This window comes from Ursus maritimus, unplaced genomic scaffold, assembly GCF_017311325.1.
Source record: "Ursus maritimus isolate PB19 unplaced genomic scaffold, ASM1731132v1 scaffold_19, whole genome shotgun sequence".
In the NCBI taxonomy this organism is placed as follows: Eukaryota; Metazoa; Chordata; class Mammalia; order Carnivora; family Ursidae; genus Ursus; species Ursus maritimus.
The window spans coordinates 57,103,626-57,118,809 of NW_024424341.1; positions in this window are offsets into that span (position 1 = coordinate 57,103,626).

A 15,184-nucleotide genomic window follows, 5' to 3' on the forward strand; every position below is an offset into this window, starting at 1 on the left:
TTACTTTAGTCTCTTAGAGCTATCTAACAAAAGTACCACAAACTAGGTGGCTTAAAACAACATAAATTTATTGTCTCACAGTTGTGGATGATAGAAGTCCAAAATCAAGGGGTCTTCAGGGCCATGTTCTCTGTGAAACGTAGGGGAATCCTTCTCTGCCTCTTCTTCATGTCTAATAGTTGGCTGACAATCTTTGACATTCCTTTGGCATGCAGCTGGATAACTTCAATTTCTGCCTTCATCATTACTTGCTCTTCTCCCTAGTCTCTATCTTCACATGACCATCTTCTTATAAGGACACCACTAATATTGGATTAGGGGCCCACTCTATATTAGTATGACCCATTCTTATCTGCATCTGCAGTAATCCTATTTCCAAATAAGGTCACCTTATGAGTTACAGTGGCTTAGAACCTCAACATTTTGGAGAGCAGACACAATTCAACTCATAATAGTATTTCAGAAAATAAATTTAAAATTATTGGGCATAACTGTATTAAAATTCACAGGATGGTCTAAACAGCATAATGGATAGGACCCAGTAAAGGGTCAATAAACTTAAAGATGGGGGCGCCTGGGTGGCACAGCGGTTAAGCGTCTGCCTTCGGCTCAGGGCGTGATCCCGGCATTGTGGGATCGAGCCCCACATCAGGCTCCTCTGCTATGAGCCTGCTTCTTCCTCTCCCACTTCCCCTGCTTGTGTTCCCTCTCTCGCTGGCTGTCTCTATCTCTGTCGAATAAATAAATAAAATCTTTAAAAAAATAAAAAATAAACTTAAAGATGGACTGATAGAAATCACCCAATTTCTGAAAGAAAGAGAGAAAAAGGATGAAAGTCACAAACTCTTAGCGACCTAGGAGGCCAAACAAAAGGCCTAACAATGGATAAGTAGAGTCCTAAAAGGACAGGAGAGCATGAAAATAGGTCAGAAAAATATATATGAAGAAATAATGGCAGAAAGCCCCCAAATCTGGTGAAAGGCATAAATTTCAAGTTAAAGTAGCTCTAAGAATAGGATAAATACAAACAGCAACATGTCTAACATGAGCACAATCAATCTGCTAGAAATCAAAGATAAAAAGAAAAATCTTGAAAACAGAAGAGAAAAAGAACAGATTACATACTGTGGGACAATACCAAATGCTGCATACTTGCCAAAAGAAATTACAAAGGCCGAAAGAAAGATGAATAACTTCTTTAAAGCAAAGAAAAGCAGAAAGCCTGTCAATCAGAATTCTGTAATCAACAAAAATATCCTTCAAGAAAACGAGATGAAATAAAAACTTAAGCAAATAAAGAAAAACAAAGAGAATTCATCACCAGCAGACCCACATTATAAAAAATCATGACGGAAGAAGTTCTTGGGACTGAGGGAAATGACATCAGAGGGAAACTTGGATCTTTAGGAACAAATAAAGACTGGAAATGGTATATATGTGGGTGAATATAGAAAACTATATTGTCTTCTTAATTTCTCTAAAACATATGAATATTAAAACAAAAATTATATGTTGTAGGTCTTATACTAAACTTTAGATGTAAGACATATTAAAAGCAGCAGGTGGTACAAATATTGGACTTACATGGTTGTAAAATGTCTACATTTTTATGTGAATTGATAAAATATTAATGCTAAATAGACTATAAAAAGTTAGTATGAATTGTAATCCTTAGAAAAACTGCTAAATAAATGTGGAAAAGAGTTATAGCTACCAAGACAATAAATTAAAATGGATACTAAAAATGGTTCAAGCTATCCAAAGAAGGATAAGAGAACTAAAACCAAAAAATTAACAGAAAATTAAAAAAATAATAAAATTGGAGACCCAAATCCAACCATATCAATAATTACACAGAATGTTTTTAGTTTAAGCATTCCGATTGAAAGGCAAAGATTGTCTATCAATAAAAGATACCCAACTATTAGCTTCTAGAGAGATGTACCTTAAGTTTACAAACACAGATAAATGAAATTAACTGAATAGAAAAAGATCTATCTTGCAAATTAAGCATAAGAAGGCTGTAGTGGCCTTATTAATGTAACATAAAATGGGCTTTCAGGTAAAGAGTATTACCAGATATAAAAAAGGATATTTACTAATGATAAAAAAAAAAAGGTCAATTCATCATGAAGCCAGTATTTACAAATGTATACACACATAACAAATCTCAAAATACATGAAGTAAAAATTTACAAAGGCTAAAGGAAAAATCAACTGACCCGACCATGATGGTAGAAGTTAACACTCTTTCTCAGCAATTGATGGGAAAAAAGAAGACCAAAATATTAGTAAAGATAAAGAAGATCCAAAAACACTATCAGCAACCTTGCCCTTATTGACATTTACAGAACCCCAAAACTGCAGAATATACATACTTCATTAATGCCATAGGCTAGGCCATAAAACAAGTAGCAATCAATTTACAAGCATTGAAGTCACAGAGTTTGTTCTCTGACTACGATATAAGAAAATTTCAAATCAATAACAGTAAGATGTGTAAGAAAATTCCAAATGCTTGGAAATTAAAAATATATTATTAAACAATCCATAGGTCAAAGACTAGATCACAAAGAAATTACAAAATATTTTAAACTGAAGCATAATAAAGCTACAAAATATCAAAATTTGTGGAATGTAGCAAAAACAATTTTAGAGAGAATTTTATAGCTTTACATGCTGTTATTAGAAAAGAAGGGTTTCTTTTTTTTTTTTTTTAAGATTTTATTTATTTATTTGATAGAGAGAGAGACAGCCAGCGAGAGAGGGAACACAAGCAGTGGGAGTGGGAGAGGAAGGAGCAGGCTCCCAGTAGAGGAGCCTGATGTGGGGCTCGATCCCAGAACGCCAGGATCACACCCTGAGCCGAAAGCAGATGCTCAACGACTGAGCCACCCAGGCGCCCCTAGAAAAGAAGGGTTTCAATCGATGTCATACAAAAAGCTTTCAGTAAAAGAACAAAATAAATCCAAAACAGGAGAAAGGAAAATATAAATATAAAATCAGAAATTATGAAGTAGAAAACAGACAATAGCAAAAAGTAAAGAAGCCAAAGCTGGTTCTTTAAAATGATCACAAACCTGGTAAATTCCTAAACAGATTAAGACAAGAAGATATGTAAATCACCAATATTAGGAATAAAAGTGGGGTTATTACCAAATATGCTATAGACATTAAAAGAGTAAGAAAATATGACAAATTTATGCCAACAGACTTAACAACTTAGATGAAATAGGGAAAATTTCTTAAAAATACAACTTAACAGGGGCGCCTGGGTGCTCAGTCGTTAAGCGTCTGCCTTTTGCTCAGGGTGTGATCCCGGCGTTATGGGATCGAGCCCCGCATCAGGCTCCTCTGCTTGGAGCCTGCTTCTCCCTCTCCCACTCCCCCTGCTTGTGTTCCCTCTCTCGCTGGCTGTCTCTCTGTCAAATGAATAAATAAAATCTTAAAAAAAAAATACAACTTAACAAAACTGATATCAAATGAAATGGGAAATCCGTATAGTCTTATATCTACTGAATAAGTTGAATTCCTTATCAAAACCGTTCCCACAGAGAACATTCCAGGCCCAAATGGTTTCAATTAGTGGATTATAGCAAATATTGGAAAACAACAACCACCACCCACCAACCTTATATAAGTCATTTCCGTAAAGCAGAAGAGGAAACACTTCCCAACCATTTTACAAGTCTACCATAACCCAAAAACCCACACTTGAAGAAGTAAGCAGAAAAGCAGAAATCTTAATTCAATTCGTTCAAAAGTTAACCAAGTTGAGGAAGCCGGAGACATTTACGTTAACAGCTGGCAGCTCACCTAAGCACAAATGTTCACTACTACTAGATATTTTGCCTGCAGCTGAAATGTAACGTACCTCAAGAATAACAAGGAGCTCTTCTGACTGGTGAATATGTATTCATGAAAAATACAGCCACGTTTCTTGAACACATTCCGAAAGGGTCTTCCTTAAAACAAGTTTTCTGGCAAACAGGTAATAAATTTGACCCTTCCGTGAGAGAAGTGAGTTTTGGCAAACGGAGACGCCGCCAACTGGCCCCCTGTGCCACCTACACAGCCCGAGGACCCTCGGCAGACCCTCCGTCCAGGCTGAGCGGCACTGGTGGGCCCCACACGTGACCACCTGCATCACCATGCCCAGCAACCGCTCTCCCAGACCCATGCCCTCGGGGGAGGGGGGGCTCGGGGTCCCCTCGGCGTACCTCCTTCCCTGGAACTGCCACCTCCAGGGAGGAAAGGGGGGAGCCGGGGTCAGATTCGTCAAGGAGCAGGGGAGAACTGTCCCTAACAGGCCGAGGGAAGATGGCGCTGGCCCGGGTTTCCGCTGCCCGGGCGCTTGACCCGCTGGGCCTCCCCGTAGGGCGGGGACCCACGGCCGAGGCCCCAAGTCAGATTCAGACAGCAAAGGGGCCGAAACCAGTTTGTGGGTCCTGGGACAGACAAAAAGGAGGGGCTCTCGGGCCTATTTGATCCCTCGGCTCCTCAGAGCCCCGGGCGTCCAGGGACCCCAGCCTCAAGAGCGACGCCCAGCTTCGCACACCCCGGATCTATGAATTTCCAGGCCTCCCTGGAGCTGTCACCCTCTCCCCAGCCTGGAGGCCCCGGGCAATTCCGTGTTCTGCTAGGGGGAAAAAAATGAACCTGAAGAAGCCTCAACTGTGAAGCCTACCGAACAGGCCCCTTCAGGCCTCGTCAGGCCAACTCGAGACTCGCTCCGCGTTCCGCCGCAGAGGTAACCTTTCCCGCCGTCCCTCTGCGCATGCGCTACCGCCTGGGCCCCCCCCCCCCCCCCACTGACGAAGCGGGGGATTCCGCCCCTCTACCCCAATACGCCCTTCTGCATTGCGCATGCGCTCGCACGCCCTCTTCGCCACTTTGTTCTCCGCGCAAGCGCCCTGGCCTGCCTGCCTCCTTACCCCTTTAGACCATTCGCAGAACACCCTTCCACCTGCGAGCGCTGCTAAGGCCAAGCTTTTAGCCGCATCCCTGGGCTGGTGCATGCACTTTGCTTCCACTGCCCCGAATGACGTAGAGATGAGGGTGAGGTGGGAAGCTTGTTCTTCCAGGTCATTTCTCTTGCTTTCAAACTTTTCGTGCTTATTTAAGCTTCCCCTACTACTACCCAGACCTTAAATATGTGTCCAACAAGACAGACATGGACCTTGACTTCAGAGAGCTGAGAAACCTACTGGGATTGCGGCTGTGAATAATAAAGGGTAACCTCACTAAAATTGAGTCTGGAGGCCAGAAAAGGGAACTCTCACACCCTACCACTCTAGTCAATTGTAGATCCAGCAAGAAGAAACATACCTTGCAGGTGGATACTAGTTGCAGAAGGAAAGAGAAAGAGAAAGAGAAAGAGAAAGAGAAAGAGAAAGAGAAAGAGAAAGAGAAAGAGAAGAAAGAAAGAAAGAAAGAAAGAAAGAAAAAAAGAAAGAAAGAAAGAAAGAAAGAAAGAGAAAGAAAAGAAAGAGAAGGGAGGGAGGGAGGAAGGAAAGAAAAAGAAAGAAAGAAAGAAAGAAAGAAAGAAAGAAAGAAAGGAGGAAGGAAGGAGGGAAGGAAGGAAGGGGAAGGGGAGGGAGGGAAGGCAAGGGAGAGAAGGGAAAGGAAGGAAGGGAAAGGAAGAAAGAAAGGAATGAAAGAAAGTTTTTCTCCTACCCAGCAACACCCCAGTCAATGAGAGACTGTCACAACTCAGCCAGTGAAAATTCACTACACTTCTAACTCCCAGTTTGCTCCAATGGAGATCTGTGTTTACAAAAACCCTCCCAACCCCCCCAACCCCGCCTTTCTGTAAAGAGTAGTTTTCTCCTTTTTTCCTGGACTTGTCTGTGGTTTTGCCATAGCTTGCTTGTCCTGAATTGCAATTCTCTGTTAGTCCTGGAAAATCTTTTTTTGCTGGTAAAATAACTGACAGTTTTATCTTTAAGGTTAACAGCACTTGATGATCAGAAGTGGGATCCAGAGAAGACACCCTCCCCAACCAACAACTCCAAAGCTGGTGAGCAAACACATCCCAGTACCCACAGAGCCAGTTGAGCTCACTGCTTTCTTGAGGACCCTGGAGTTTGAGGGTAAGTTTTCTCCTGGATTTCAAGCTCCACTCACTGTGTTTTCAGCTCTCTGGGCATTACTTAGAGTCTGTTTTAAGATTTTGTCCTTTCTGAGACTACTTATTTGGACTTTGTTCAGACTCTTGTTTGGAACTAGGCTGTTTCCTATTGCAACCGTGCTGTCTAGGAATTTTTCTCTTTGCTCTAAAGAGAAACCTCTAAGAAATGGGATTCCCAGTCATCCAAATGCTTTGAGGCTGCTCTGCCCCGTCTGGGACCCTGGCTGGTTTTTTTGGCACACTTCTAACTAAATGGACTGACTTGACCAAAAGTATTTTAGAACTCCAATAGCAATTATGGGGAACTTGCGATCTCTCCAGACATTTCTTACTCAAAATTAAATCGGAAAGCTACAGGTCAAAAACACAAGCAAACAAACAAAAACCCCAAAACAAACAAAAGCCTGAATGGGATGCCTATTGTAATTGGTACCTTGAGGCTTACAAATGTTTTCAGGAGTCTAAATTTGCCTCTTTGCAAAATACTATTTCTAAATTAACTGAGGCAAATAAATAATTGAAAGAAGTCAGAATGTCTTCTCACGCCTCTTTTTCCTCCTCCCCCCACCTTTTGTCTCTAGACACTTGGCAGCCACCTTGTGCTCAGGCCCTGCCTCTGGCACCTTTTCCTCTGCGCAGTCCCCACCTCCTCTATACTCACCGCTCCCTGGTTCTAATCTTTTCACGAACTTCCCTTTTCCTCTGAAACTCTCTCCAGCTCTCTCCTCTCCTGAATCTGTGAAAATCTGCCCCTCTAATTTTTCTGGGGGGGGGGGGGGGGTTTGCAGAGAGAGAGGGAGAGAGAGAATCTCAAGCAGGCTCCTTGCTGGGCATCCCAAGCAGGTCTCAGGGCTCAATTGGTTAAGCATCTGCCTTCGGCTCAGGTCATGATCCCAGGGTCCCTGATCATCGGGGAGTCTGCTTCTCCATCTCCCTCCGTCACTCTCCCTGCTTGTGCTGTCTTTCCCTCTCTCTCTCTCAAATAAATAAAATCATTAGGAAAAAAAAAGAGTCAGACACTTAACCAACTGAGCTACCTAGCCACCCCAAACCTGCCCGTTTTAAAGTTAAGTCTTCTGAGAATCCAAATAAACCCCAAATTTCTTATGTTCCCTGGACTAAGTGAGCCATAGTCAAAGAGTTTCCTAAAATAACTTGTGGCTGCATAATTCCAATCTCTGCCTCTTCCTTCACCTGGCATTCTCTTCTTTCTGTGTCTTCTGTGTGTCTCTTACAATGTAGGACACTTATCATTAAATTTAGGGCTCACTCAGATAATGCAGGTTGATCTCATCTCAAGATCCTTAATTACATGTGAAAAACCCTTTTTTCCAAAATAAGGTCACATTCACAGATTCCAGGACATATCTTTTTTTTTTTTTATTCCAGTAGCGGTAACATACAGTGCTTTATTAGTTTCAGGTGTACAATATAGTGATTCAGCAATTGTATACATTACTCAGTGCTCATCGTAAGTGTACTCTTAATCCCCCTCACCTATTTCACACATCCTCCCACCCACCTACCCTCTGGTAACCATCAGTTTGTTTTCTATAGTTAAGAGTCTGTTTTTAGGCCACCTGGGTCGCTCAGTCAGTTAAGTGTCTGCCTTCGGCTCGGGTCATGTCCCAGGTTCCTGGAATTGAGCCCCACGTTGGGCACCCTACTCAGCGAGGAGTCTGCTTCTTCCTCTGCCCCTCACCCTACTATCGTGCTCTCTCTCTCTTTCTTTCTCTCAAATAAATAAATAGAATCTTTAAAAAAAAAAAAGAGTCTGTTTTTAGGGGCGCCTGGGTGGCTCAGTCGATTAAGCATCTGCCTTTGGCTCAGGTCATGATCCTGGGGTCCTGGGATCAAGCCCCGCATCATACTCCCTGCTCAGTGGGGAGCCTGCTTCTCCCTCTGCCTGCCATTCCCCCTACTTGTGCGCACTCTCTCACTCTCTCTGACAAATAAATAAATAAAATCTTTTTTTTTTTTAAAGTCTGTCTCTTTTCCTCTTTGTCTCTTTTGGTTCTTAAATTCCACATATGAGTGATATCATATGGTATTTGCCTGTTTCTGACTTAATTCACTTAGCATTATATGCTCTAGCTCCATCCATGTTGCAAAGGGCAAATTCCATTCTTTTTTTTTTTTTTAAGATTTTATTTATTCATTCGACAGAGATAGAGACAGCCAGCGAGAGAGGGAACACAAGCAGGGGGAGTGGGAGAGGAAGAAGCAGGCTCATAGCAGAAGAGCCTGATGTGGGGCTCGATCCCATAACGCCAGGATCACGCCCTGAGCCGAAGGCAGACGCTCAACCGCTGTGCCACCCAGGCACCCCGGCAAATTCCATTCTTTTTTATGGCTGAGTAATATTCTATTATATATCACATCTTCTTTATCCATTCATCTACCAATGGACACTTGGGCTGCTTCCATAATTTGGCTATTATAAATAACGCTACAATACACATAGTGGTGCATATATCTCTTTGAATTAGTGTTTTAGTATTCTTTGGGTAAATACCTAGTAGTGGAATTACTGGATCATGTGTAATTTTTTTCTTTTTTTGAGGAACCTCCATACTGTTATCCACAGTGGCTGCACAAGTTTGCATTTCCACCAACAGTGCATGAGGGTTCCTTTTTCTCCACATCCTCATCAACACTTGTTGTTTCTCGTGTTTTTGATTTTAGCCATTCTGACAGGTGTGAAGTAATGTGTCACTGTGGTTTTGATTTGCATTTCCCTGATGATTAGTGATGTTGAGCATCTTTTCATGTGTCTGTTGGCCATCTGTATGTCTTTTTTGGAGAAATGTCTGTTCATGTCTTCTGCCCATTTTTTAATTGGATTATTTTTTTGGTTTTGAGTTGTATAAGTTCTTTATATATTTTGGATACTAACCCTCTATTGGGTATATCATTTGCAAATACCTTCTCCCATTCAGTAGGTTATCTTTTAGTTTTGTTAATTGTCTCCTTTGCTGTGCAGAAGCTTTTTATTTTGATGTAGTACCAATAGTCTATTTTTGCTTTTGTTTCCCTTGCCTCAGGAGATGTATCTAGAAAAATATTGCTACGGCCAATGTCAGAGAAATTACTTCCTGTGCTCTCTTCTAGGATTTTTATGGTTTCAGAAATCACATTTAGGTCTTCAATCCATTTTGAGTTTATTTTTGTGTATGGTATGAGAAAGCAGTCCAGATTTTCCAACAGCATTTGTCTTTTTCCCACTGTATATTCTTGCCTCCTCTGTCAAAGATTAATTGACCATATAATCATGGGTTTATTTCTGGGCTCCTTATTCTTTTTTTTTTTAGATTGATTGATTGATTGATTGATTTGCAAGAGAGTGATCATGAGTGAGGGGAAGGGCAGAAGGGGAGGGAGAGAATCCCAAGCAGACTCTGCACTGACCACAGAGCCCAATGCAGGGCTCAATCTCACAACCCTGAGATCATGACCTGAGCCAAAACCAAGAGTTGGATGCTTAACCGACTGAGCCACCCAGGTGCCCCATGGGCTCTCTATTCTGTTCCATGGATCTATGTGTCTATTTTTGTGCCACTACTGTACTGTTTTGATTACTACAGGTTTGTAGTGTAGTTGAGCTCTGGGCTTTTGATACTCCTTTTTTGAGATTGCTTTGGCATGGACATATCTTTTGCAGGGAGAAGGGCAGGGTATCACCATTCAACGTACTACAATCAGTATAGAAGCAATTGTAATTATTTGTGTGGAAAATGATGAGAGCCTGGATTAGGATGGTGGCCTTGGAGACAAGTGGGTGGATTTGAAATGTATATTAGTAGTAGAGCATAGAGAACTTAATGATGGCTTAGAAGAGGAGCTCAGGGATGAGGGGTGGTGAATCAGTATCCTAATGGAGATTGGATTTAGGGCTATATAAACCAGGTCTGGGTTTCAAAAGACCTCTCAGGCTATGTAGGGAATGGACTGGAGGGGAAAGACTAAGACCAGGGAGGAGCCTGAGGTTTGGGTCCAGGAGGGAGAGCACAAGTCCTGAGCCAGCCCAAGCCATGAGAACAGAGAGAAGTGGAGAGAGTAGACAATCAAGAGGCAGAAAGGATTGGATTAGGGAATGATGGGCTCTATGGGAAATAATGAGGGAATAAAGGCATCCACCCAGGGGTTGGCCCACCAAGGAAGAAAGAATCTGTGAACTTGAAGACAGATTGCTTGATATGATCCAGTCAGAGGAGAAAGAAAGAAATAAGAATGAAAAAGAGTGGATTCAGTTTGTTAGCATTTCATTGAAGATTTTTGCATCTGTGTTCTAACATTACACCTCAAGGAACTAGAAAAAGAAGAACAGGGGCACCTGGGTGGCTCAGTCAGTTAAGTGTCTGCCTCCGGCTCAGATCATGATCCCGGGGTCCTGGGATCAAGCCCCACATGGGGCTCCCTGCTCAGCTGGGAACCTGCTTCTCCCTCTCCCTCTGCTGCTCTCCCTGCTTGCACGCTCTCTCTCTCTCTCTCAAATAAATAAATAAAATCTTAAAAAAAAAAGAACAAAAGAACAAACTAAGCCCCAAGTTAGCATAAAGAAGGAAATAATAGTGATTAGAGCAGAAATAAATGAAATAGAGACTAGAAAGACAAAAAGATCAATGAAACTAAGAATTGGTTTTTTGAAAAAGTTAAACAAAATTGGAAAATCTTTAGCTAGACTAAGGAAAAAAGATAAATGACTCAAATTAATAAAATTATAAATAAAAGAGGAGACATAATAACTGACACCCCAGAAATGCAAATGGAAATACAAACTATAAAAGACAAGTATGAGAGGTGCCTGGGTGGTGCAGTTGGTTAAGCATCTGACTCTTGGTTTCAGGTCAGGTAATGATCTCAGGGTCATGAGATCGAGCCCCACATCAGGTTCTATGCTCAGGATGGAGTCTGCTTGGAATCTAGCTCTCTGCCCCTCCCCCCTCTCCCTCTCTAAAAAATAAATAAATCTTTTTTTAAAAAACTACTGTGAACAATTAAATGCCGATAAATTAGGTAACTTAGAAGAAATGGATACATTCCTAGAAATATACATTTTACCAAGACTGAATCATGAAGTAAATCTGAACAGACCAATAATGAACAAGGAGATTGATGTATAATCAAAAATCTCCCAACAAGTAAAAGCCCAGGACCAGGTGGCTTTATTGGTGAATTCTACCAAACATTCAAAGAAGAATTTCTATCAATCGTTCTCAAATTCTTCACAAAAAATTGAAGAAGAAGGAATATTTCAAAACTCATTTTACAAAGCCAGCTTTACCCTAATACCAAAAAGAGACAACACGGCAAGAAAATTGTAGGCCACTATCCCTGATGAACATAGATGCAAAAATCCTCAACAAAATACTAGCTAACTGGGGGCACCCGGGTGGCTCAGTTGGTTAAGCAACTGACTCTCGATTTTGGCTCAAGTCATGATCTCAGGGTTGTGAGATCGACCCCCGAGTCAGGCTCTGTGCCAGGCATGGAACCTGCTTAAGATTCTCTCTCCCGGGGCGCCTGGGTGGCACAGCGGTTAAGCGTCTGCCTTCGGCTCAGGGCGTGATCCCGGCGTTCTGGGATGGAGCCCCACATCAGGCTCCTCTGCTAGGACCCTGCTTCTTCCTCTCCCACTCCCCCTGCTTGTGTTCCCTCTCTCGCTGGCTGTCTCTATCTCTGTCGAATAAATAAATAAAATCTTTAAAAAAAAAAAAAAAAGATCCTCTCTCCCTCTCCTTCTGCCCCTCCCCCCTTTCCCTCTCTAATAAATAAATAAATAAATAATATATAAAATATTTATGTGTGTGTATATATACATATATTATACATATAAACATATATATGTATAAAATACTAGCAAACTAGGGGCGCCTGGGTGGCACAGTGGTTAAGCATCTGCCTTCGGCTCAGGGCGTGATCCCGGCGTTATGGGATCGAGCCCCACATCAGGCTCCTCCGCTATGAGCCTGCTTCTTCCTCTCCCACTCCCCCTGCTTGTGTTCCCTCTCTCGCTGGCTGTCTCTATCTCTGTCAAATAAATAAATAAAATCTTTAAAAAAAAAAAAACTAGCAAACTAAATTCAACAGCACATTAAAAGGCTCATACACCATGATCGAGTGGGATTTATTACTGGGATGCAACATACATATGGTTCAACATAAGTAAATCAACACCAATGATGTACTACATTAACAGAATGAAAGAAAAGTATCACATGATCATTTCAATAGATGTAGAAAAAGAATTTGAAAAAATTCAACATCCTTTTGTGATAAAAATCCTCAACAAATGAGATATAAAAAGAATGTACCTCAACATAATAAAGGCCATATGTGACAAGCCCACAGCTAACATCATACTCAATGGTGAAAAGTTAAAAACTTTGCCTCTAAGATCAGAAACAATACAAAAATACCCACTCTGTCAAACAAAAGAGCTTCTGCAGAGGAAAAGAAACAATAAATTGAAAAGGCAATCTTTTCAATGGAGAGTGGAAGAAAATATTTACAAATCATCTATCTGACAAGGGGTTGATATCCAAAATATATAAAGAACTACAACTCAACAGCAGAAAAGCAAACAATGCAGTTTAAGAATGTGCAGGGGTGGCTCGGTTGGTTAAACATCTAACTCTTGATTTCAGCTCAGATCATGATCTCAGGGTCGTGGGATCAAACCCCACATTGGGCTTCACGCTCAGCAAGGAGTCTGCTTGTCCCTCTCCCTCTGTTCCCCTGTCTCTCTCTCAAATAAATAAATAAAGTCTTTTTTTAAAATGTGCAAAGGAGGGGAGCCTGGGTGGTGCAGTCATTAGGTGTCTGCCTTCAGCTCAGGGCATGATCCCAGGGTCCTGGGATCGAGCCCCGCATCGCGCTCCCTGCTCCGCTGGGAGCCTGCTTCTTCCTCTCCCACTCCCCCTGCTTGTGTTCCCTCTCTCGCAGGCTGCCTCTCTCTCTGTCAAATAAATAAATAAAATCTTTAAAAAAAAATGTGCAAAGGACCTGAGCAGACATTTTCCCAAAGACATGCAAATAGCCAACAGATACATGAAAAGATGCTCAACATCATTCATCATCAGGAAAATGCAAACCAAAACCTGTGAGATATCACCACACACTTGTGAGGATGGCTATTATCAGAAAAGATAAGAGATACCAAGTGTTCCGGAGGATATGGAGAATAGAGAATCATTGTGCACAATTGTGGGAATGTACACTGGTATAGCTACTATGGAAAACACTATGGAGGGTCCTCAATAAATTAAAAACATAACTATTATATGATCCAGCAATCACACTCATGGGTATTATTCAAAGGAAATCAATATCTTGAAGAGCTACCTGCACACTCATGTTCATTGCAGCATTATTCACAATAACCAAGATATAGAAAGCTTAGGGGCGCCTGGGTGGCACAGTGGTTGGGCGTCTGCCTTCGGCTCAGGGTGTGATCCCGGCGTTATGGGATCGAGCCTCACATCAGGCTCCTCCGCTATGAGCCTGCTTCTTCCTCTCCCACTCCCCCTACTTGTGTTCCCTCTCTCGCTGGCTGTCTCTATCTCTGTCGAATAAATAAATAAAATCTTTAAAAAAAAAAGATATAGAAAGCTTAACATCCTTTAACAGATGAATGGATAAAAAAAATGTGAGAGAGATATACATATATAAATATATATATAGGAATATTATTCAGCCATGAAAAAGAAGGAAATCCTCCCATTTGCACCATGAATGAAACTGGAGGGCATTGTACTAAGTGAAATTAGCCAGACACACAAAGACAAATACTGCACAGTATCATTTAAATGTGGAATCTCAAAAGAAAAAAAAAAGCCAATTTCATAGAAACAGAGTAGAATGGTGGCTATCGGGCTGGGACGTGGGGGAAATGGGGAGGTGTGGGCCAAAGGGCACAGACTTTTAGTTAAAAGAAGAATACATTCTGAGGATCTAATGTATAGCATGGTGACTACAGTTAATAATTCAGTATTGCGTACTAGAAAGTTGCTGAGAATATCTATTAAGGTTTCTCACCACCAAAAGAAGAAAAAAGTTAACTATGTGCGATGGTGAATGTGTTGTCTTGAGCTTGGTAATCATTCCACAGTGTATAGATATATCAAATCATCATGCTGGATGCCTGGGTGGCTCAGTAGTTTAAGCATCTGCCTTCAGCTCAGGTCATGATCCCAGGGTCCTGGGATCGAGCCCCAGGTCAGGCCTCCTGCTCAGCAGGGAGCCTGCTTCTCCCTCTGCCTGCCGCTTCTCCCTCTGCCTGCCGCTCCCCCCTGCTTGTGCTCTCTCAGTCTTTGACAAATAAATAAAATCTTTTAAAAAAATCATCATGTTGTACACTAGAAATATATACAATTATAATTGTCAATTATTCCTCAAGAACATTGGAAAGAGAAAAAGAGAAAGTCCAGAGCCAAAAGTCAGGATACCGTTAATATGAATTGATTTTTGATAATATTAATAAGAAAATAAATTGCATTTGGAGGTTTAAAAAAAAAAACAGTGGATGAGATCTCTCAGAAAGAGAGAGTGCTGGGTCTCTAGGAGGCGCCGGTTTGCCAGGGCCTGGGCGGATGTCAGGATGATAGGAACATCCCCAAACCTGGAAATCTGACTTGATGAGAGTGGGGGACCGTGGGGCAGCAGGAGAGACTCAGAGGCTGCTGGGTGTGCAGCTCAGGTCTGGAGACAGCCAAGCGCTGCAGACCTAGCTCTAACTGCCAAGGTCCCGGGTTCAATCCTGACTCCTCCCCAGCCTCCCCTTCTTGGGGCCCCAGCGCAGATGCAGGAAGTACTGCTTGAGGCTCAGCTTCCTCTCCGGTGTTTTGGCACTGCCCAGCCACCCCCCTCACTCCCAGGGACCTTCCCACTTGGGGCACTGCAGCACTTTCACTTCCCCCAGGTGCCCAACCCCTGCCCCAGCATATGGGAGCACCGTGGTCTACACTTGTTGCTAAGAACAGGATGCAGACTCTGACAGAGGGGCCGTGACAAGGTGCGGGGGGGGGGGGGGGGGGGGGGGGGGGGGGGGGGGGG